Raw genomic sequence first — 26,466 nt, 5'->3', positions numbered from 1 at the left:
AGTGCCGTGTAGCCAGGCGTCTTTCTCTCATCAACTTCCTATTTATATCTTGTTTCTAAGAGTTTTAACGTAAGTATTTAGAATAAAATGTTTAGCTTCAGCATGGGCAGGGGATGCTGGTGGAACGGAATAGATTCATGTTGCGTGTCCTCAGCATGGCTAATAAGGCAGTGACTGAAAGAAATATTGCTGAAAAAAATATGGTTTCAAGTGCTCTCAAATGTGAAAAAGACTTTTCTTGGAGGTATTCTGATTACAGTTAAAAATTCTTACTGTATTTTTGAGAAAGGTCCAGTGGACATATCCATTGCCAGAAGACACTTATGGAGCAGCAATTCTACGTAGCTAGAGGCTTCGTCCCAGAGGTAAACGTCTCAGCTACACTAAATTGCTGAGCTGGCTAAACCCCTCTTTTCAACTCTTTTGATGTCTGACACATTGCTCTCTTCTGGCTGCCTGTTTGAGATGCTCAGAAATACCAGTGGCTAGCATTTCAACAACTTTTTGCTAATCCAGCCTACGGTGCTAAATTCTGCAGAATAAATTTTTCACTGATATTACTGCAAGTCAATAAAAAGGCTGGAGGATAGATTAGCTGGAGAACATGGAAAGAAGTTTAAATCTTTCTCTGTTTCTACTATATTTTATATTCTATTGAGAAATCCAGTCCATTAAACTAAGAAAATTCACAGCTAAGATTAAATAGTGCCATATTCTCTTGAGTATATATTTTCCTTTACCCTTCCCGCAACAATAACAGTTGGCATATGAATGATATTTTCTACCTTCAGAGTGCTCTAGGGTGATTTTTTAGTGCAAGTTAATATGTGAATCTTGCTTAACTACACTTTTCAAACCTCGATCTCCATAATTTGCACCAAATAGGCAAACTTTATTATGGAACAAAGAGCTAATATTAGCATCCCTTTGAAAAGTTGCATACCACTGAGACTTCATTATCATGACAAAAATGCTACAAAAGTAAACATAAATAATGCAAAAAGCATTGGTCAAAATCTGATCTAATTTCACCAAATGATTCTTTACTGTACAAATAGTCTTCTAAAAGTCAAAGAGACAGAATACCATCAATGCAAAGCTATCATAACCTGGCCCCTAAATTAGTATCTTGTAAATAAAAATAATAAAAACCCCACACTAATACCTCCCCCCTAAAAAAAGCCAACCAAACCTCAAGCAAAATGAAGAAAATACACTTTATGATGCATAATTCTCATTTTTTACTCACTTGTGAACTCATAAGACTTATTAATTCACAAGTAGTCAGCCATCAGCCAATTGTTATAGAGAATTTTAAAATTGCGATTTATATGTAGTTTTGGTTTTAGTTGTATTAACAGTTACATTAACAGTTAACAATACTTTACTGGCATTTGCAAAAATCTCAGAATACTTAAAAAAACATGCTTAATATAGTTTTCAGTTTAAAAATATGAATAAAAAAAGATCCTGTAACACAGTAAGATTGAAGGCTGGGTTCCCATAACCTCTCATTGCCTGTAAATGAAGGAGGTGTTGTTATTAATGAGCCAAGAAAGAAGCTCAAAAGAGCTTTGTAGTATCTAGAGATGAATACAAGAAGAGGTTAGAAAAGTGAAGGAAAAATCTGATTCCTGAAATCTTTCTCTCATTTATAGGCTGGCAGTGGAGATACCCAAACTCCACAGGAAATTCGGTTTAGTCTTTTTGCCTTAGCTTTTAGAGAAATTAATCATACAAACAAACTCCTCATATATGTCTGCCTATCTGTCTGTTTAATCCTTCTAATAAATTTAATGGCTTATATGTTCAAGTTAAAAATAAACGCTTATATTAAATTTCTCACTACTTAATCTCTCTCTCCTCTGCATCTGATGATAACACTTAGCTTTTTAACAGTAGGTATGAAAGTGTGTTGCGAAGGAGGTTAGTATTGTTTCTATAGCATCATAGATCAGAGCTTGAAAGGTCATCTAGCCCAGTCTGCAGATCCAAGGCAGAATCAGCTATAACTAACCCACCCAAGACACATATTCATCTAATCTGTTCTAAAAAGTCTTCAGTGATGGAGTGTCCATACCTTCCCAGACAATCTACTCCATTGCAGATCTGTCTTCAAAGTTGTCAGTCTTTTTAAATGCCTCCCACAGTCATTTTTGATGAACACCAAGTCCATTATTTCTTACTCTAGTTCCAGTAAAAAAAAGAAAAGATTTTACACCCTTCCTCTTGCAGCTCCCCTTTACACATTAGAAGACTTTTACCGTATCTCACCTCAGTCTTTTTCTGTCTAGACTAAGTAACTCCAATTTTCCCAGTGATTCCCATTGATCATCTATGTTACTCTCCTCTAGACTGTCTCCAAATGGAAAACATCTCTCTTTAAGTAGAGTCTCTTAAACTTGAGCCTCCAGCTAAGGTCCTAATGCCAATGGGTGGAATGAACAAAGTATCTATTACATTTCACAGACATTTCTTCTATGCATACGTTCGTACATGAGGACTACTTATGAAGAAAAATCACATCATTAAACAATTTGAAATCATATAGAACTTTTGCTGGTCTGCTTTAAGGCAGGGCTGGAAAGGAGAAATCTGTTGAAGTAGAGATCTGATCCTGTCTGCCACTATGTGTGTTAGGTTTAAGTGTAGGTTATTCTTTCTTGTTTCTCTTCAGGTATCGGGGGAAGACAGGTTTTTTATTCAAAAGTGAACATAAACTAAAACACTGGAGAACACTGTGAAGATCAGACTAGCTAAAAGTTAAAGAATATTTGATTCAACAATTAAATTATTGCCTTAACTTCCATTAATAAACACAGTTGCTTTACCAGATTGATGCAGAGTTCTGATCAGTTTTGCTTCCCAACATGGGAGCCGGTTTAATGTAAACCTTGGGGTTTTAAGGGCCAGCAAACAAGCTGGTGGGGTTTGGGATCTAACAGAGTTCTCTAGTCCCACTTGGCTAGACGTCCTCATCCTCAGGTCCAGCCACTAGTGAGATGTACACATGCACACACACACTTCTTTTTAATATGTTCAGACCAAATAAATTTAGATAATTAAGACTCAATTTAAAGTTTCATCTAAATAACAATAGAAAAACTCAAAGGGTGCTAGGGCTTAAAACCAAGAAGTGGTTAGTTTCAGCACACTCAAATCAAAATTACAGCAATCCCATCTCAATTGGGAATTTTGCATGTGTTCATATTTGGTCTATTCTATAAATCTTAGGTATACCTATAGGTAAATACCTATAGCTAAGTGGAGCTGGCCCACCTCACCACCAGTGAGTAGAAGAGTAAGTTTCTCTTCACTCCCTTCACAGCTGATAAAGGGCAAGATGGCTTACAGGACTCCAGAGGGCAATGGACTTCATGTTGCTGTATCTTGGGTCAAATTGCCTGCTCTTTCAAGGTGTTTGTTTCTTCCCACTGACTATAAAATCAGCCTAAGAGGTAGGCAGACCTCTCTATTCATCTCCTTGTCTAGCTGGTAGATACATTGGTTAGTACAAGTGAATGGCATTCACTGAAACAGAAAAATACAAATTCTGATGCACTCTTGTAGAGCAGGAATTTGACAGAAAAAGCTGCATTCTGTGTTCCAAATCATAGAATTGTTTGGGTTGGAAGGGACCTTAAAGATCATCTAGTTCCAACCCCCCTGCCATGAGCAGGGACAACTTCCACTAGACCAGGTTGCTCAAAGCCCCATCCAACCTGGCCTTGAACAATTCCAGGGATGGGGCAGCCACAACCTCTCTGGGCAACCTGTTCCTCACCACCCTCACAGTGAAGAATTTCTTCCTTACATCTAATTTAAATCTACCGTCTTTCAGTTTAAATGTTCTGTAATCATTGGTTGGCTCTCCTTCTTCCCCAAATGAGGAAGATTATAATAAAGATATAGTGAATAACGATGAGGAGATATGAATTGTATAACTACATTATAATGAAGATGTAATTAAGTTTATCTGAGAAGGAGCACATTTTGTTCTTGTGTTTGCTTCTTGATGTTTGAATTTTATGCTGCTCTGCAAACACTTTTAAAGCTTTTTCTTTACAGTCACAAAGTGAAGAAACTTTTTTTTCTTTTTTCTGAAAGCTGAGCTTCTTTTATTCCTAAGAGCTGGCCCTGTAATGAAACAAGTAGTAATATTTCCAAAAACAACCAACAAAAGAGTTTTCATTTGCTCTTTTATTTGCTTTCTTAGAGCTCAAAGTCATTAAGCTCTAGCAGGCCAGAGGTCACAATGCCAGAGGCAAAAGTAAGAGACAAAAATGTAATGAAATGTTGAAGTTAAAACATCCCCAGGACAGCTGGCAAGATTAGGAATCCATTGTATTTTAATTTCTCATGTCTTTTGGTTATATGATATTTTTATGTATTTCTATTCAAAATGTTCAAATAATCTCCATTTTGTTAGGTGCTAACAAAATGTGTTCTTACGAGATTAATTGTTCATTACAATTACAGGAACACTGCCTTCTGTAAGTACCACATTTTAGAAATCAATTACAACAAATGTATTTTTACAGCAAATCTCAATTTGACAGATTACTTTTGAACATCCCCATACAAGAACTCTCTGCTGTACCCTGCATTATGCAAAATACCTCTTAATTTTACGGCTAGGATCGCATTTAAATCCTTGGACATATACATATTTCTTTGTTTACTGACAAACATCCAGATTTATGCATTTAGAAACATTCCCACGTTTCCCCAATCCTTGAAACAACTTTAAATCTGAAGAGTTCAATTTGTAGCCACTGTAGTCTCGTAAGTCCAAAGCTGGAAGTTCTGTGCTGCAGCCTGAGGAATCAGACACTGAACCTTGACTCAGGTTTCGTGTCTCCACACCTTCCGTCTCCTCCTTCCCCTCAAAAACCCAGAGACCTTCTTTCAGAATTTAAAATAAATATCCCTTAACACTTTCTAGATACCGTGTACTAAATGTGATGGCAGTTGCAATCTTGTTCAAAAGTATAATTCAGTTATCAATTCATAGCATAATCAGAAATTATTTTTGAAAGAATTGAAGTTAAAATTTCAAAGTCTTTCTCAAAGGTTGTGCTTAAAAACAGAGTCATGCTGAGACTGTTTAACATAGCCTAATGGCCCTGTCCCTGTGATGTGCTTACTTATTGTTGAAGAATTTTGTTTTTCAGACAGAACCTTAATCTATTTCCAAAAGATTAAAAACCAGATCTACATGCAACTCATTAATCATGGCAGTTAATTAAAAGTATTAATTATAAATATTTATTTTGTGCTGTATGCAGTTCATTGACGTTCAATGGTACTATTAAGTGGTTGACACTAATCACCTGGAGTTCTCACTTCCACACACTAACGGTAGTGTTTCTCCTTCTAAACCCAGGGATATAGAAGTTTAGTGATATGAACATGTATTTATGAAATAAAAGAAAAATAAAAGATACCTACCTGATAATCACAATATGTAATTGTGCCACCGCTCAGGATCAGGACCAAATATTCCATAATACTTTATAGTTATAAGTGACAACAGGATAAACTCAGTGTTTTTCGTGCTTGCATTTGTTGTTTCGATGACTTGGATGTGCATTACATTGTTATTTGCAAAAGCTCAGTATTCTCTCAGATATTCATATGCCTTCAGATCTCTGGTGGGTTGACCCTGCATCATGGTTTAAGCCCAGCCGGTAACAAAGCACCACGCAGCCACTCGCTCATTCCTCTCCCAGCCATGGTGAGATGAGGAGAAAATATAAAGGAGCTATCATGGGCTGAGATAAGGACAGGGAGGGATCACTCCCCACTTATGGTAATGGGCAAAAGACAGACTAGACTTGGGGAAGAAACAAAATCAATTTAATTGACTACCAATCAAATCAAAACAGGATAATGAGAAGTAAAACCCAACCTGAGAACAGCTTCCCCCCACCCCCCCGCCCTCCCGCCTCAGCCTCACTCCCGGTTCTCTCTCCCCAGGGGAGCAGGGGACGGGGGCTGGGGTCGGTTCCTCACCCCTTGTCTCTGCCGCTCCTTCCTCCTCAGGGGGAGGAGGACTCCGCGCTCGGCCCCTGCTCTGCCATGAGGTGTCTCACCCACGGGAGACAGTCCTCCATGAACTTCTCCAACGTGGGTCCTTCCCACGGGCTGCAGTTCTTTGTGAACTGCTCCAGCATGGGTCCCTTCCACAGGCTGCAGTCCTTCAGGCACAGACTGCTCCAGCGTGGGTCCCCCACGGGATCACAAGTCCTGCCAGCAAACCTGCTCCAGCATGGGCTCCTCTCTCCACGGGGCCGCAGGTCCTGCCAGGAGCCTGCTCCAGCGCAGGCTTCCCACGGGGTCACAGCCTCCTTCGGGCATCCCCCTGCTCCAGCGTGGGGTCCTCCACAGGCTGCAGGTGGAGATCTGCTCCACTGTGGACCTCCCTGGGCTGCAGGGGGACAGCCTGCCTCACCATGGTCTTCACCACAGGCTGCAGGGGAATCTCTGCTCCGGTACCTGGAGCACCTCCTCCCCCTCCTTCTGCACTGACCTGGGGGTCTGCAGGGCTGTTCCTCTCACATCTTCTCACATTGCTGCAATTGAGCAAGTTTTTTCCCTTCTTAAATCTGTTCTTCCAGAGGCACTACCACCGTCACTGATGGGCCACTTGGCCTGCAGCGGGTCTGTCTCGGAGCCGGCTGGCATTGGCTCTGTTGGACATGGGGGAAGCTTCCAGCAGCTTCTTACAGAAGCCACCCCTGTAGCCCCCCTGCTACCAAAACCTTGCCACACAAACCAAATACAAGATCATTCCTCAACAAACGTCTCTCCTTTGGCTGACTGATTCAAGGAATTTTGAATTACAATATTAATTACCTACTTAAACAATGAAATGCTTTTTTCCGAGGGTAATGATTTTTCATTTTAAGTTGAGTGAAATCTATAGCTCTGAGAATTAATGGAAATTTAGTAAGGCTTAATAAAATGCATTCATGTTTTGCCAATGTAGGCTTTATATTTAAAGCAAAGAAATTACATGGTTAGGTCTCTTTAGAACTGCAGTCATAAGTTACTAATCTTTGAAGTAAGCCTTGTAGCTAAACAATTCTGGATGATGTTGTTTAGGGTAAAAGAACAAAGGAAAAAAAAGGAAAAGAGATACTTTGATTTCCTGATAATAGTAATTATAGAGTTTTATCTTCTTATTTTTCTTTCCATTCCATTTTTTTACTGTAGGCTTCTCTCATTCTGTAAAGACCTCAAGGGGTAAAATTTCAGCTGCTGCGGTTCAGTAAATTTCTGTTTAAACAAAAAGTGGGAAGTATAATTTCTCGCTGTAAGTGGGGACTCACGAAAGTTCAAAGAACATGCCCCAGAGAAGCAGCCGCTCACAATCAGACTTAATAAGAGAGGAAAAAAAAAAGAGGAAAAATAAAAGAGGAAAAAACCCAAACCCTCATGAAATTTATTTTAGTTTTTCAAACGTGATACAATAAGCAGATCAAGAACAATGTTATTTGCACACGGTATTAAAACATTCTGTATTACTGTATTCTTCTTTGGGCAGGTAGAAGGTTCATACCTATAGGAAAGGCTGGGATTTGCTGGGATCGTCAACTTGGTTTGAAACCTGAACTCCATGCTAAAATATCTTAGAGAGAGGAAGATATCTGGAGACTGACTTTGTCACATACAGGGGCTGTGCATCAATGTCATCCTCATGCAGCGTGGAAAAAAAAATAAATCTTCTATTCTTCTTTTATCAGCCTTTGCTGATCCCTGCAATATATGCAAAGTATTAAGTACCCAGTCTTTACTGGGTAAAATATAGGTAACAATAAGAATAGTGTAAAAATGATAACAGATGTGTGTGCATATACGTTTCTCATAAAGATTAAAACTTTAAAAAGCTTATACATTAAATTTAAAAAAAGGTTATTTAATTTTCCTATATTGATCTTATTGTTAAATGAAATAAACAATTTATTAATATATTTCCCTGTCACATATGTCACCCACATAACTCATCTTTGTGTGAAATCATCCTCCTTTCTCTCAGTTTCAGTTAGACATTTAATTTTTCTTGGCTACTCTAAGAAATCTTCAGGGAGAAGAGCCTTTTTTCTCTCTTGCAATCATATTTATTTTTGTTTTGGACAGGTTTCTCTTACTTGATGTTGACAATCTGTTTTTTTCTGTGCCATTTTTTGTTGGAATCTATATGTGAACTATTTTTAAAAATGCAATTTACTGTAGTCTGTTCAAATAAGCACTGCAAATATGCTAATGAGTTCTGAGCCTGGATTTTGCATAAACAATTCATACTGTGTGCACTTTTGTTTTATATTTTTATTCTTAATCATAGAATCACTCAGCTAATATGACTGGAAAAGACCTCTTGGGTCATCTGTTTCAATCTTTTTGCACATAGCGGATTATTTTTCACTGCTAGTCTGTCTCCTGGAGGTGTATGTGTGTGTGAACACATAAACACATGCACACATATATACATAAGTATGTATATTCCTAAAATTTAATGTAAACCTCTGTCAAGCAATTGCAGCAACTATACCTCAGCTTTCTTGCTGGGCATCATTTCATTACCTAATTTTTCTGAATGCCAAAAAAAAAAAAAAAATTAGATATAATTACCTTTTTTTTCAATTTCAAGTCCAGTTATGCTCTCTCATGCACTGTATATATTCTACCTCTCTCCTTTGAAAAATGGTATTTAAAACAGGATTCTAAGATACAGTTGCATTCTGTATCTTCTCTTACATACAGATGCATGAGTTTCTTTTCCTTCCTTCTCAGCTTCATATGAAAATGTCCTTTAATCCCCTGACAGGGAAAGCTGGACTGTGTGAAGAAATTAGACAGAACTTGCAACCTATCTGAGGTCAACCTGTCCATGCTATTCCTGAGTCACTCTGCAAAGTATCAAGCTAGATTCTCAGTTTGCAAACCTGAAAGAGGGAACTCTCCTCACAGAAATGGCTGCCTCGCAAATTCATGGATAAGGATACCCGTTAACACCTCTGGTAGACAACCAAGGTAGTCAGCAAGAGGTTTGTAAGGTTTCCCATTACCAGGAATGTACAAAATTTTTATTACAGATTATGTTATAGACTTGACAGGTCTTAAGGGCATTTTTCTAGACACTCTCATGTGAGTGTCTAAAAAACCTGATTATGTGACAAAAGAAACCATAAAACTAGAAATCTTTTCGAGAATATGAATGTGGGTGGCCATTCAACTGCCTGGTACTCTCATTCCATCTCCCCAACTCTCTACACATTTCAGATGCTAATGACTGCAAGTAATAAAACTACTTAACACACGTAATTTTCTGGTACTGCCTTGGAAGAGGACAGTAACCTGCTCTATTACTCCTTTACCGAAATGCAGGTTTTGCTCAGCTATAGTATAAAACAGCTCCAAAAAAAGAAAAGGTTATTAGAATAATATTCTTTTAATAATAACAGTACTCACAGATTGCTGGACTCAATAGGTCTACCACTCACAGGTCAGGAGATTTAATACTCTCTTGGGTTTTCAGTCCTTTCTCTGAGCCTTTGATAAGCTAGGAACTCTCTTTAAAAAGGAAGCATTTCATACAGTACCCAAATACAGGGTATCATAAAGGAGCTGACTTAAAATTGTACTGGAAACTGTAATATAGGCATTTTGTAACTTGAGAAATTTTTGTCTGTAAGTTAAATATTCTAGTCATATCATTGTTTGAAACTTTTTTTTTTCACTTTTAAAACCAGATGTTGGAAATAATGAAAATTAAATTGTTGATGACAGTATCATCCTCCATCAGGTTGATACAGCAGTCAAGACTGATTGTTAACTCCAGAAGTAATTCAGTATTTAACCTAACACAAGTCTACTTTGAGAAGCTGATTTTCATCTGTCATTGGTTTGTTGTTTAACCTCAAGCTTGAAGCCAAAGATATCACCTGAAATTACAGAATCTCAGAACCGCAGAATGGCTGAAGTTGGAAGACACCTCTGGAGACCATCTGATCCAACATCCTGCTCAAGCAGGCCCGACTAGTGCTGGTTGCCCAAGACCATGTCCAGATGGCTTTTGAGTACCTCCAAGGATGGAGACTCCACACCTTCTCTGGACAACCTGTCACCCTCACAATAAAAAAGTTTTTCCTGAAGTTGAGACGGATGCTCCTGTGTCTCAGGTGGTGCTCATTGCCTCTGGTACTGTCATGGGCCACCACTGAAAAGAGCCTGGTTCCCTCCTCTTTGAACCCTCCCTTCAGGTATTTGTACACATTGATGAGATGCCCTGGATCCTCAACTCTCTCAGCCTTTCCTTAGATAAGAGGTATTCCAGTCCCTTAATTCTTTTAGTGCCCTTTGCTGGATCTGCTCGAGTATTTCTATACCTCTCAGCCCAGGACTGGACCCAGTACTCCAGGTGTGGCCTCACCAATGCTGAGTAGAGAGGAAGGCTCACCTCCCTCAACCTGCTGGCAACACTCTTTGTAATGCAGAATTAAATTCCTTCATTGTCATATAACAAAACAAAAATCATTCAGATGGTGAAGGGCACCCTCAGAGTGCTTTGTTTCATGTGTGAGGTTTGTTTTAATTCAAAACATAGCATTTGATCAAATTTCAAAATGATACTTCTAATTTTTTTCACTTCCTTTTATTTATGATCAAATGATTTGAGCACACAGTTTTGGGATGCTTCTGGTGAAGCAAACCACTTTTTATGTATTAGGAAAAAAAGTGTTGTCACAAAATGTTACCTCAAGCAGTAAAATATGAAGACTACCTTTTTTCAGATTACAAAGAAATGCTGACATGTGAAAAGAATGTATTCATTTCCATGTCCAGCAGAAAGTATTGTCTAACAGTTACAGGTGTATTGTGTTTACTACCATACAATTTTCCCTGTTTTCAAACCGATCTCCTCAGCCTCTGCTGGTGGTTTAGCCCACAATTATTCTCTTAGCTCTTCATCATGTTTCCCCAGCTCACAAGCTCTTGCTCCTGAACTCTCTCTCTTCTTCCGTTTCAGCATTCTGTGCATCTCTCCTACCTGGTTGGTCCTATTTTTCCCTATGTTTGCTCTTTCTCCCTTACTTTCTCTCTTCTTTCTATTCTTATTTTGTAGCTTTTCTTAAATGCAGCCTCTTCTTGTTCAATTGAACAAGTGGAGCAGTAATATGAGAAAGTCTCTCAAGTGTAGCTTGGGATTAGGAAAACATCTTTTACACACTGAAAGCATAAGAGGCTCTGGGAGTCTGAGTTTGGTCATGATTTATGTGCACTAAGAGCTGTGATGGGATGAAGCGCATTTAGCAAGGATCAAACCTTGTGAGAAGTAGTGGGAAGAAAAATCGGTCTCTACTCAACATATGGAAACCGAGTTTGGAGAAGTACACAGTGCTTTTGCTAAAGACTGTAGAACTTGGTAAATGTAACACTCAGTGAATCATTTCCTGCCTCTATAGTGACATATCGTCAAATGCACTGGTTCTTCTCAAGAATTCTGGGTTTTGTTTGGAACGTGGGCAAAACAGCAACTTCTTAGTAACAGTTGATCAAATTTTGTTGAAAAATGTGAACTTGAGCTGTTGCTCCTTGCTTATACTTGGCTTTCTTTCTGGTGTTGTGCCTAAATGATTTAAATTTAACAAATTTACCATACAAATCTGAGCTATGTAACAGGAAGTGGTAAATATCTGTAACATTATTTCTGGCTGTGTTGTCTGTAAAAACTTTTAAGTTATTATTTACATATTATTTTAATTATTATATATAAATTTTAATCTTATATTCTTAATGCAATTTTCCAGAGAACTACACTTTCATTCTGTAATGATTTCTTAACCTTCAAAATATTTTTTTTCCCACAAAAGCAAATAAAGTACCTTTTGGAAAGTACTTAAAAGATACATTTCTTGCATCTTTTTTAACTGGAACTGGAGCTTTCAGTTTGGGGAGTATAAAAAAAATTTTAAAAAATGTTCTATATGGTGCTTAGTAGTCACCTCTGATGAGAAATAAATTCATACTCTTGTCAATCTCTTGATTAATGCACTGATGCAGGATAGAGGAAATACAAATTCAAGTCTCTGATCTTGTATCAGAAGGATCTGATATGAGAAGTTCTTCACGGCAGAAAAAGTGACATCTGAGATGCTCCACACTCAGGATGAATGCTTTGGTCAGTTGTCCAATAAAGCTTAGTAATCTCTTTCTTATCATCCAAAAGAAATTTCTAAAAATCCATAGGATCTTTGAAAGAATAGGATTTTGACTTGATTACAAATGCCCTGATGTTTTTTTGCCTTTAGATTATGGATGTGCTATTCTGCCTGGTAAGAGGACACAGATCAATTCCTCTCAGAACACCATGGAAGAACATCCTTCTCTCACAGCCACAGTCAGGTTCATTTCTGAGTGAACAAAAGGAGGATTTATTGGAGTTCTACAGAAAAGAGGAAAAGAAAACAAAAAATTAAATAGCTGAATGGTGCCTGTGAATAAGGCAGAAACTTCCCTTATGCAGCCTAAATGCATTGTGTAGCTAAGCCTTTATTTGATTCATCTCATTGTCAAAGTTTTAGTGTTAGTAGTTGGATGAGTACAAATGTGAGTGAAATAAACCCCTTCTTTTCCAGTGCCCTCAATCTCTTGGCAAGGTGGCAAAGAAGATCAAATCCAAAGTTGTAATTAATTCTTTTTCTTCCTCAGGCACTGAACTTTTGCTTACTTACTGGATTATACATTTGGGAGCCTACCCCACCCCCCTTATTCTTAACAAAAAGATATCATCAAACTGGAGAAGACTGCGTGGAAATTTTGGGGAATTTCCATCAAATGAACTCTAGAAGAACAAATTAGACAAATGTGAAAGATCTAGGTACAGTTAAGTGTCTCTGAGGCAGAGCATGGACTAAATAAAATCCTGAGCTCCCTTTCAGCTCTAAGATTTGATAAGGAAGAATGATAAGTAAGTTACTAACTCTTCCTTACTTATCCGATTGTATTATTTTTGTTTGGAGTATGGGCAAAATAACATCTTCTCAGCCATAGATGAAAACCTGAACTGTTCCAACACAGAATCAATAGACTTTCAGCCTTCCAACATAGAAAACCAGACCTCTTACTGGTATGTTAATCAATCCTTTCTGATTCTGGATAAAGATTGCCTCTCTATTTCTCTTCTGCTGGGCTGATGAATAAGTGGACTGGTATATATTTCAGTTACTTGTCAGTTTGGTAACAACCTTGGCAATGCCTTTCACTGAGCATTCATGGATCCAAAAGCTGTCCTCAGGACTCCGTTTGCCAGTAGTCAGTCCAAATTAAATAATTCAGGATTGTCAGAGAGAAAGGAATTTCTTGCCTTTACACACATACCAAAACATAGTTACGGAGCTGCTCTTGTAAAGCAGTAGTCAATGATGCTGCTATGTTAACCTGTAAGTGTTCAGGCAGAAGTGTGCTTTGCAAACAGGTGGAAGAGTTAATTTCCCAGCTGCTCCTTGCTAGCTCTCCTCGCTGGTGATTATCACTCCCTTAAATTTCTCAGCAGAGCTGCTCATGTCAAAATTGCGGTCAAAGTGAGGTAGGTTAAGTGAAGAGGTTTCAATACAAGATTTTTCCAAAGACAGAACACTCTGAAACTGTCTTGGCAGCAGCAGAGCTAGCATATCAGAGTGATGGTAAATTCTGCCTGGGAGTCGGGATGGACAGAGGCAGTGATGAGCAGCTGGAGATGTCCATAAGGTAATGTAAATCTAGACAAGGATATATGTCCAAAGCATAAAGGTACATCACCACATTGCATTGTAATTTCTTTTCCCTTTTTGTTCACCCTTAGCTTTCCCTCCTTTCCCAATATTGTACTTTCTCTCTTCTCATCAGCTGTTTGTGCCGCTGTGTACTGAACCAGCAAGCCACGTTCACTGGTTTAGAGAGAAATGCTTTATCCAGGGTTACTCCATTGTTCATGTTAGGTTTATACACTCTCAGATCACCTGGAAGGCTTAGATAGATTCTTGATTGAATTAACAGGCCACAAGGAGTTTTTCCTGAGTTTATGCTTATACATTGGTTTACTGCTGGCTGCAGGAAGATGGGCACAGTGTCTGCTTGTACCAAGCTTACCCACTGATTTTGGTTTGGTGAACCTGAACTGGAAAAGTTAGTTTGTACCAAATGAGCACTTTGCTAATGTGGTACTAGTCCATCTTGCTGAAGGATTCATGCTGGATTTAAGCATTGCTGAACCACAACTTTTTTCTTCCAGGAATTAATTCACAGCATGGGCTCATGCCTCTGAATCCATAATGTTGATGGGACGGAGAGATGGGAGAACCTCATCCAGATCTTGCATCAAAGCATTAGTAACACGAAAGAGTGCCTACAGAAGTACTTTCACTAGCTGGAGTGCACTAACTTGGCAGATTGTAAAGTCAAAAAGAGGGAGTTTTCCTCCTCCATCTCATTTTTCTTTTCCTCAGTCTTGTCTGACAGTCCTTGCTCAGCTCACCCTGACGTTTAGCTGAGGCTTTTGTGAGTTACTTCATTTCAGTACCTCAGCAAAAATGCTAACAAAACTGTAGACCAACTGTAGCTTATCAGCTTTTTGCCAAGCTGATAAATAGAATTGGCTCAGCAAGGTATCCTCCAAGCCATATAACACAAGGGAGGGAACAATGCAGACAAGAGCAGGGGAATGAACAGTGAAATTGTCACTTTTGCTAGCAGAAAGTTACTCGGACATCTCTGCTGCTCAGGGAAATGTACCAGAAGACTAAAAAGGTGGCACTGCTCTTTATCACCTGGGAGATCATCCAAGTCCCATTAAAGTAATTAAGTTTTTATACTTATTTTAATGACACCTGGATCAGGTGCTGTATAAACAGACTGGTAAATCACTAATAATAAGTTATTAACATGCAAATGAACTCTGATCTTTGGTATGGGTGTATGTTATTCAAGGACAGTGAGTAGTTAGGAATCAAATACACACTCCAAATTTATAAAGCACTTTGTATGTATCTAGTAACCTTCATATCTAAATCTCAAAGTAATGTTTTAAGAATTGTCTGTGATTAGATATCATCACTACTAATTATTTGTTAATTTTCATTCCTTTTCTCCGCATTTCCTCTGATTAATTGGCTTGATTCCTCTGATTAATTTGGCCTGATATTGAAACTTGTAATATGTATCTTAAAAGTAAATGTATAAGCTTTTAAATAATACAGAGAGACTTGTTCTTCTGGTAGTAAACTGAGGTGTTAATAACCTCCCTTTCCTACAACTTACTAGTCTTCTGTGTTGATGCTGCCTGAAAGAGCTTTTTCTTTCACACCACCACTTGAATTTCAGTGCTATTTCTCAACTTTCTCACCTCGTTTAGCTCATGGTACTAACAGTGGACAAACAGCAGAAGTTCTCCACGCAGTGCATATGAGAGAACCTGTTATTACACACCACTTTGGTTTTCCCTATTGCTTTCTTTTTCTCTTTGCCATGTTAGTTAACACTTGGATCCTATGGTCATACTATACATGGTCATAGGAGCCTGCTCAAAAAAGGTACCATTACACTCTCATGATTCAAAGGGCTGATTGATAGGGAGTTTCAGGATGAATACTGCAAACTCAACATATTGCATGTTCTGCTGCTGGCTAGGCATTTCACCTCATGCAAACCTGAGCACGCTAATTTCATCACCCTGGGTACATGGAAGCCATCTAAGATAAGCGACAGTAAAATGTGGAGATGGCTAAGATATTTAGGACTGAAGTGGCTGGACATCAACACTTATTCTTAGACATAAAGGATTTCCTGTGATGCTCCTGCCGCTAAAAACCTCCCTAGTAAAATGTACTGGGCACTTATCTCGATTGTACTCTAATGTAATTTGTATTCATCAATATTCTGCGTTTATTATATAAGCTGGCAGATAGTGTAATTCAAAACCATGTAAGCTAATAATTTAAATTGTGATATTTTGTGTTTAATGTATGAAAGTGCTATTATTCAATAATTTGGCATGTTTTTGCAGTAATAGTCACTCTAGAAGCTAATTTAGTGATATTTAGTGTTTTTATGTGTTTTAGCATTGTTGCTAATTTCATCCTATAAATAATTTAAGTAGTCATTGCAAATAAAATTCTCAATGTCTACTAACATGGAGATTGAAACTAGAAACTCAGTCTGTGTCTTTATCCAGTTGCCTATCAAATTCTGTTTCCATTTGCTTATACAACTGTTCCTTCTGTTTCTTCCCTGTTCCTTCTGTTCTATGTATTTCTGTAGATACTTGTCCAAATAGTAGGACTAGTAGTTTTGGATGCCTCTCTGTGTGTGTTTAGTATATGAAGCAAGCTGGAATTTTCAGTACCTGGAACTCTCTGGCACTGCTAAGCCAATCTCTAAAGAATACTACTGAATGCCTTTGCAGAAACTGCATACCTGCCCAAAGAAATCCTTGTTACTCTTGATTTCATGTCATTTAGCTCTAATGGGATATGACAATGAAAAATGAGGATGCCTTTGCTCTGCTGGGAACTCTCCTCATCTTTTAACCTCACTGTAGTTCCATGTTGAACAATTTGAAGCAGGCCCAGCCCTGTGGCACAAGTTTTTCTTTTCTTTTTAGCTAGAAATAAACCCTTTTCCTTCCACTAAGATAAACTCCATAATTGATAATAAACTGGATCACTTTTTTTTCTTAGATTATTGAAATTATCCTTAAAAGACAATAAATTAAGGGTGACTTTTCAGTTGGTAATTTTATTACATCAGCTTCCTAAAGGTATAATGAAATTGTTCAGAAATGTAACAGTACTAAAAACTCAGGTAATGGGATGCAATTAGTATCTGTATTCAAAATTGTGTGTCATGAATGCAAGAAAGGCAACAAGTGGGTTTTTAAATAGCTGTATGGGAAATTACTGAAACTTTTGCTTGGAATTCAGCATAACACTTGTGAAAATAGCAGCATAACTCACAGCCTTCATGCAGATGTACACATTAGCAAAATGTGTTAAATACACGTTCAAATATGTTTTGTATCTTATATATAACACAAATATCCATATAAAAGCAGATACATTAAAACTAAATTTATACATGCATATACACATATATATATATCTATATATACATAAACATGTGTCTATATCTTTGTGTGTATCTCTACATGCCTCTGGGTATATGTGTAGTGATTTGTGTCTTTAGACTACTACATTGCAAATAAATGTGTAAGGATGGAAAATTGCCTGCACAAATTGGAAAATGCACCAGCAGATTAAGAGCATGCAAGCTGAAAATGTTTCCTTTTGTGGCAATAATAATGCTGTAACAGCTATGTCAATAAATATGTTGTAATTCTATCTTTACGTAGCTGGGTAGATTTACAGAGCAATATTTAAAATTAGCACATGCACGTGGCATGCTTACATTTTGCTACTATTATATCTTGTGTGGATAAAATACAATAATTATTATACTACAGTAACATTGTCATGAAATAGTAACCCTAGTTTCACACCAAATTATTTGACTACAATTATCTTCAGTATAAAGAATACTGTCTAGGCAGACATGCCTGGTAGTGAGTAAATGTTGCAAAACACATAACATTATTTACTCAGATAACAGTACTTAGGTACTTTCACTTGAACTGCATGTGGGCTGAAGACATAAAGAGAACAATGAGCAAAATGTGAATTTGCTGGAAGGCTTTTACTGGAAGAAATGAGGTCTCTGTGATGTCTCTTCTTATTTCCAGTCTATAATGACCCAGAAGAACAAAGAGCATATTCGTGGAATTCAGTGATAATCACTCTGATATTACATAGAAAGGAATATTGAACACAGCTGAAACAGATAAAACAAAGAGCTGAGATGTTAGAAACATGGCAGTAAACAGTAATATGAAGTCAGACATAAAAATAATGCAAGTTAACATATATACAGCTAGACTGAAATGAGGTCACTGCTGAAGTAGGTTTCAGCATGCTGGATACTACTAGAAAGCATTGAGACAACATGAAATATCGTACTAGTCAACCAGAGGAAGCACTTAGACACAGGGACATGCTTTCCACAAAGGAGGGAAAGAAAAACAGAAGCAAAAACGTACCAGTGTTCAAACTGTGTGCATGATGTCACCTCGGGAACTGGCAGTGAAGTGTAATTCTCAAATGCAGAATTAAACAATGAACAATATATGTTGATGTTTTTTTCGACAGCACAGAATTCTGTCCCATCTACAAAGCTACTTTTCCACTGCTGCTCTCATTTATTTAGATTATGAGCTTTTCAGAGCAGGGATTGTATTTTTGCAGAAACCGTGAGTGCAGCAAGGATTCCAAGATACTATCATACTATCACAATAGGTGTTAATAATTATGGTTCAGTGTGGTTTCTTCCTCACACATTATCACAGTATTACCTAATGATAGCCTTAACACTACAAAGTCCTATAAAATAAACCCATAGTTGATTTAGCAAAGTTCATATTTTTAAAATGTATGTTGTATGTACCTCTAAATATTCATCTTTTGTCGTTTGTACTTGCAAGGTAGCAAAAGCCTTTTTGATTCTTAGTACATTGGTAAACAGTTTTTCCATTGCAAAACAATTTCTGAGTATTCAAAAACTGTTCCTGTTTGACATTAGGATTTAATCAAAACCTTTTGAAATTTAAATTACAGTGGATAAAATAAAAAGAGAAGCTGCAGGATGCTGGAGGACAGCCATCATCAGCACAATTATTTGGGCCATGGGAAAAAGAGTTTCAAGTTCCTTCCCTGCTCAATTGGAAGTTGGAGATGTTTATTCTGCACATATATCTCTTTCCCTGACTATTCTGAAATGGAAATCTTTCTTGCTGGAGATCTTCACGATTTCACAAATGGGAGACTAGCTATGTCTAAAGTGTAGTAAAAAGGGTATGCTGCCAGGCCAAAGCTGAACAGGACTTCACAAGGTTTTTTGCTCATGTTTCTCTCCTGCACATCCATTTTGGTTTCATTCACTCTGTGGCTTCCCCCCAGCTGCTTCCCCGTACTGCTATAGGCACATATAAACATGGTGGATAACCTAGGGCATCTAAACTGCCCGTTGATGTTTGATTTTAGGCAACTGACATCCTCTCTTACAACCCAGAATAGCAGCCTAATCACTGTGCTAAAATCTTTTCTAACGCAGCACTGATTTGGACTGCAATTGTTCCCCGGAACTCTATCTTAGAAATATCTAAACTTTCTTACTCAAATACCCATGAAAACTGGTGAATCATTACTGAAATACACATACAAATAATTAATTAGTGTAAAGAAACAAACAAAAAAATCCTCCCCAGTTCCAGTGGATAGAGCAAAGGAAATAAATTGATGAATTTTTTTCATAGCTTCCTGCTCTCTTCTCTGTCCCCATTTACTGTACTATCTGCAATATGAAAAAATCATTCACTATAATTTAATAAGTGACATTTAAATATATGAGATATTGCAACAGTCTAGCAAACACTCAGGCTTTTCAGCTCTTTTGTTTCCCAATGTCAGGCTAGAATGGCAGAGAGTTGCTCTGAAGACAGATGTTGACAAAAAATCATGGGATTATAGTGGATGACACTTGACAAATGTTAAATATATTTTTCCCAACACCCCAAACTTCCATCTCTTCTATTTCCACATATAAATGATCTTAAAGCAAATTACAAAAAAGTAGAGTAGAGGTCACTTTCCAGACCACAGCAAAAATCACATGACCCTGCAGCACTAGACCTATAGGAATGACATATAGGCCACTAAATGTTTTTGTGTATAGCTATGGACACACTGAAATAATTTATGCTGTCTCGAGATTCAAACTATTTCTTTGTGTACATCTCAGGGGGGTCCTTTTGCTAGATGAAATCTTCTCAGTATTTATTCTTTGTAATCTGATATTTGGGGAAATATCTAAGTGATTTATTCCAAGCTCCCTAGGACCGACCCATAGCAGTGCACAATGCCACAGGAGAGGGCAGGACGCGGTGTCTGCCAAGCAGCATGTCTGCAGCAGTCAGATCTGCTGGGGAGAAACACACTCTAAGTGTACGTGTCAACAGGGCAAACATATTCTGAAAAGAAAATGAAACTAAGCATATTCCAAAACAGCATGAATAACTGGCTATGGGACCAGAATAGGACTCAAGACATTTCTCCACTAAGTGACCCCCAATAAGTCCTCTTGTTTTTTTTCTTTACTTCTATAAAAGAAGGATTACCATAAGACTTATGAATATAAGTAATACTAGGTTGCAAAAAAGACAAATGTCAGTTCTATTGGAATACACAGAAGCATCATCTTGAAAATGCAGGAAGCTAACTTTGTCCTGTTCTGCCATGGTTATGTGGAACTGCACCATACTTCAAGGCACATTTTGGGGCATCATATCTCAAGAAGAGTTTTGATCAACTAGGTAAGCTAATGCAAGCACTGAGCTTTGAAAAATATATTAAAGAAAGATTGAGAGGACTGCAATTGCTTATTTAGAGAAGATTAATCAAGGGTAAGATGATAACCTTTGGTCATGTAAAGTGCTGCTATGAAAAGAAAGTATTCCATGTCCAGATGTGTCCTGGTTTCAGCTGGGATAGAGTTAACTGTCTTCCTAGTAGCTGGTACAGTGCTACGTTTTGAGTTCAGTATGCGAAGAATGTTGATAACACTGATGTCTTTAGTTGTTGCTCAGTAGTGTTTAGACTAATATCAAGGATTTTTCAGCTTCTCATGCCCAGCCAGCGAGAAAGATGGAGGGGCACAAGAAGTTGGCACAGGACACAGCCAGGGCACCTGACCCAAACTGGCCAATGGGGTATTCCATACCATGTGACGTCCCATCTAGTATAGGAACGGGGAAGTGGGGGGCGGGGAATCGCCGCTCGGGGACTGGCTGGGTGTCGGTCGGCAGGTGGTGAGCAATTGCACTGCGCATCATTTGTACATTCCAATCCTTTCATTATTACTGTTGTCATTTTATTAGTGTTATCATTATCATTATTAGTTTCTTCTTTTCTGTTCTATTAAACCGTTCTTATCTCAACCCACGGGTTTTGCTTCTTTTCCTGATTTTCTCCCCCATCCCACTGGGTGGGGGGGAGTGAGTAAGCGGCTGCGTGGTGTTTAGTTGCTGGCTGGGGTTAAACCATGACAAGATGGACAGAACAAAAAAATAGTGTTTAAGTTTAAGACAATGAGGGTTAGGTCAGTCCACAGAAAAAAATCCTGAACATAAGGATATCTAAGTAAGGAGGGAGAAGTGGGAATGAGAAACATTTTTAAAAAAATAAAAATCCAGAACATTTCCAGGAAAGTAACCTTCTAAACTTGTTATGAGAGAGGAATACAGGCAATATTAGAGATACCAGACTGACTGAATTACAGTCCTTGCTCAAGGTCTTACCATCCCACATAAAGACATTAGGTATCATGCTATCACCTTCCAGGAATGGGTTTATAGCCTGCCCAACCCCAACCTGAGTCCTGGGTTACAGATCCCAGGATAACAGATGTTACTTTGTCCTCAAATCTAGCCTGGGATCTCTCTCTGAAAATCTGTGAAATTGTCTTATCAAAATGGCTTTCAATCAACTTCTTCAAAACAAGACATCATTTATTTTTCCATTCCTCAGTTCAAAGCATGTTCCTGTCAGCTTCTTCTGATTCATCCTAGATGGCCTGTCTTACCCCACAACACTTGATACAACCATTCTTCAAACAGATCACTGACTGTTGACGTCTCTTTTTTCAGTCTTGACTAAACAGCTTGTCTCCAAGGCTGGATCACAGAGCAGAACTGGGCAGGCTCCCATTGATAGGCTTCCTATGATAGAAAAAAGGAGTTTCTTAGGTTAGGATGAACCCAAGCTTTTTTAAAGTTTTCTTGAGGGGGAGGAGAGTGTGAAAAGAGTCCAGAGTCACCATGAGCAAAAGTAGGAAACACCCCTGCAGAACAAGCCTTGATGAAACATTTTCCAGGACAAAACATTTTTTATTGATGAATTATCAAATCTCCTGAGATGTCCTTCACAGCTATACATCTGGCAATGTTGCCTTTGGGGATACTTCTGACTGGGTCATTATTTTACTTTTCCTCTTCAGTTCCTAAGAGTGCTTCCATGCTCCTTTAGAGTAAATGATATGCAAGCAGGTGGACAACAACATGAGAGGCAGATAGAGTCAGATATGGTATTCAGAAAATAAAATTCAGCTCTTCCAAATTCATGATACACACTGAAAAAGCTAGTTCTATTTTAATAGTTTAAGAGATTTTTTGTCACTTCCGTCCTAAATAAAGTAAAAATAAATTTAAATCTTTGAGACCTGCACAGACCACAAAGTGTCAATAGCTTACTTTTTGCAAGGAAAAAATTGAGTAGTCCAGGAAACATTTGACACCGAAAATTCTTTTCAATGCTGCCAGTGGAAAAAGGCAGAGACAAAGACATTTTAAGATCAGAAGCAACCAGAAATCAAGGGTCAGAGAGGGGGGGGTATGATGGAGAGCTTGAGGTGATGATGAGCAGGAAGAAGGGAAAGGCATTACTTCAAATCCAGCCATCACATTAAGAAGAGGAAGAAAGTGCTTTTATTTTCTTTGATGGAGTGTAGCATTTCTCTTGAGAGTGCTATAATGTCCTGAGGACATTGCAGAAGCAGTATACCATGAACTGATCATCTGGAGACCAAGTTTGTAATGTGGTGGCTTCACTATATTGTGATAACAACATGTTGGACTTATCAATTTGAATATAAGTTGCAATTTTATAAGACTGCTAATCATATGGGATTTTTACAAGGGACCATTCTATTTGAATCCTTGAATATTTCTTGTCCTTGAATTTCACCTGGATGGTTTAAATTAAGCAGAAAAACTTCTGCTGATGAGAAAACCTGTCACTAGCATTGATAGATTCTCTTCCATAATTGAAGAAAATGTACAACTTATTTCCAACGTGAATATCTAGTTTCAATTTCCAACTACTGGCTCTTGTTACGATGTCTTCCACTAGATAAAAGAGCTCTGTAGTACTGAAAGTTTTTTGTTGTTTTTTTTTTTTTCTGTGAAGATACTTACACACTGCAATCAAATCACCTTACGATCTTCTCTTTGATATGTTCTGTGTTTCACTTTAAGGTACTTTCTCCAATGCTTCCATCATTTTTGCTAATCTTTTTTTCATGAACCTTCCCTAAATTTTATCCTTCTTTTAAAATATCTAGAGACCAGAATTATAGGGAATATCCTGATAACACTCTCAGCAATGGTAAAATCAGCTATGCACTCTAATTAACTTTTCCTTCTCCAAGAAGCAGATTACTTCTTATTGCTACAGCATTGTTCTGAAAGCTGGTTATCTTGCCACTATGACTTTTAGATCTTTTTAATCTCCTCTTTTCAGGAAAAAAAATCTTATTCTGCAGCTGCAAACTCCATTATTAAATTAATAGCTTTCTATCTGGCTGCATTAGAAATACTTCATTTGGATATGACTGGTTTATCAAGCTATCCAGATTACCTTATGGCATCTACATTCTCATTATTATTTACCACTGTGATAAATTTTATGCCCTCCACATGTTTTACTGCTGGTGATTAGATAATTACTTCCTTATTATGTCTCATTGGACAGTGTCCTGTTCCATGTGGAACCCCAGTCTCCTGTATAGTGATGATTGACCACTGATGGCTTATTTTCAAGAAGTCAGTTAACCAGTTCTTGATCCGTCCAACATATTATACTTTATTATACTATTCTGTGCCTACTACCTAGATTTATTAAACAGTGAAAATCAATGGTCTGGAAATCTTCTTAAAAGTTCTTTCAGCTTCAGATTGTTCTAGCTTGCCTTCAGCAAAGACTGGTCTCTTCTTTAAGGAGACATCAGAAATCATGCTTGTGTAGTCTCCTTCTGCACTAGAAGGTAGTCTATCATTACAACTCCATAATAATTTGTTTTGAGCCAAACAAGGTTGACACTAGCAACACAGAGGGTAATTTACATTGAGGCTTTCCTTTTTTTGCCTTTCATGGGATGAAACCAACTGCTAAGAAAATTTTCTACCTAAAAATTCTTCCAACATCTTGAAAATCTGGAGTTGTCCCTGCATTCTGATATTATATTCCTTTTATCTGTTCCAACAGATTATTACCAGTGATTTTCTAAACCACCTTACAATTCTTATCAATCTTGCAATTACATCTCCTCTCTTTTTGATTGAGGTAGACAACGTGCCATGATCAGAGAGCTCCTCTGTCTCTCAGCAAGAAGGATGCATTGAAGACAGGATCCCAGCCCATCTTCAAGTTCTTTTGGATTAACTGTACTTCTTCAAGTAGTAGTGTGTAGCATAAGAAAGATCACCTACCAATATAACTTCTCAGAAATGCATCGTCCTTCAACTTTGTGAGTGAAAGAAATACTGAGGAAAAAGAGGGACTGAGCAGAATGTTAAAAATCTGTTCTTAAATCTAAATGAAGAAGTAATAATTTCAAAAATCTTTTAGGAATATACTAGCTGCATAGTTCTGTTTTCAAAAACTGGTGACACTAAGCAAACAATGTTTGCAAGATATTCTGAAAATGGTATCTGGGATAATTTTAACTTCTGGAAAAAAATGTCAGTGTCCTGTTGATATCAAAAAGAAAAAAAAAATCATACAGTTAGAGGATGGATGATATTTTTAGCCTTACCCCTGTTTGGGTACTACAGGGAGGAATATTCAGGTCATTGAGTTTTACAAACCCCTCTCACCAATGCAAGAATAATCACATTAGGTTACAGCACAGTCCAACTCATCATCACTCCGTATGACAGTGGTGCTGCAAGATTCACAGAGACTGTCCAACAACAGGACAGAGTAGCATTTGCTGGTGCATTTTACAGCCTCTAGTGATTTGTACTTCAGTCAATGCTTGAGCCGGAGGTGGTACTTTTGTCCAACCACTTTTTGAAGTACTGGGGACTTGTAGTAAATTGAGAGTGGTTTAAGATGGAGATCTATAGTTTGTGTAATGTACAGAATCATTAGATTTGTCTTATTTACATGTGTTATACTTGTTTCTTTTTATGCAGCTAGTTCACAGAGGGAGTGAACAGTCATTGCCATTCATGATTTTTAAGACCTCCATTGTATTTGTTTGTACTGTCTCGTTTTGAGGCTGCAGAGTCTGTTTCTTTTATAGAAGCTGTCCTTGTCATATTCTTTCTGTATCTTTTCTAGTCCAATTCTGTTCTTTGTTTTGCTTTGTTTAACTTTTCTTGTAACTTCACCTCCTTGAAAAATATTTCCATATCACAAGGGACCAAAATTATTTCAAATGTGGATACACAATCAGTTTGTACAGTGTTGTAATGATACTGCCTCAGTTGTTGATCGATCTTTTCCTAGCTTCCCTCCTGCCTCATCCTGCTTATAGAAGGTTTTCTTCTTTCATGGACATAGTAGCTACAGACTTGTCTCTTCTTTATTCATATAATGCAGAAAACACTCACTGATTACCATATATGAGAAGGTTATAGAAGTTTCTTATGGGTCATTCTCTTGTGTAGCCAGCTAAGACATCAGGTTCTCTTAGAGGACTGTTTTACTGCCTTAGTTGAGATCCTTTCTTTGAGCTCCTTTCTCATAGGGTAAGTAAAAAAAGCTTAGTAGACTTCATGGGGGTCCTGGGTCATTAGCAATTGTCAGGATACAGACCCTCTTAACATTTGCTGAGCTCTAAAATAGATAACTGTGTATAATTATTTATAGGTTGGATAATTTGTCACTGCCATTTTCATGTGTAGTGTACTTAACTGTTTTCTTAAAATGATATTCATTTGCTGATTTTCATACTAATGAGTTAGAGAACATTTTCCAATCTTCATTTGCAGTTCCTATTTTCAAATCAATTTAAGTAAGCACTAGAAAAGGGAGTGTATTTTATGTATTTTAGGTCTGTCCTCAGGCAACAGAAGTGCAGATTGATTCATCACAAATCCTACTTTTCTGAACTCCCTGCTCCCCAAAAGGCATATCTTTTAGACAAATAAAGCGGTGGGATTAAGTTAATGGAGGAAAAGAATAAGATAGTAAATTCATGAGATGTCAAGCTATTACAGCAGTGAGCAAACGTTGCATTTCTCAGAGTCATTGCAATCACTATGACAAGGAAAGATTTGTTCTGTATTTCTTGCACTTGTTACGGCCTTTGTCATCAGGATGATGAATTTAATTCCAGTGCCTTGTATATTTCTTGAATTACAGTGGTGTGCCCTGTGCCCTGCCCTTTGTAGTTTTCCATCATTTCTGAATAGCTGGAAAATCCTTTTTTTTGTTTTGTTTAACTGCTGTTGTAGCTTCTCCTTTAAAAATGCTTCCATATCACAACATCTTTCTCCACAAAAAGTTGAGTAGAAGAAGCTGTATTGTACATGATGTG

Source organism: Harpia harpyja, chromosome 6, assembly GCF_026419915.1.
Source record: "Harpia harpyja isolate bHarHar1 chromosome 6, bHarHar1 primary haplotype, whole genome shotgun sequence".
NCBI lineage: Eukaryota > Metazoa > Chordata > Aves > Accipitriformes > Accipitridae > Harpia > Harpia harpyja.
The sequence above is the reverse complement of the archived record's forward strand: the minus strand, read 5'-3'. Positions refer to the sequence as shown.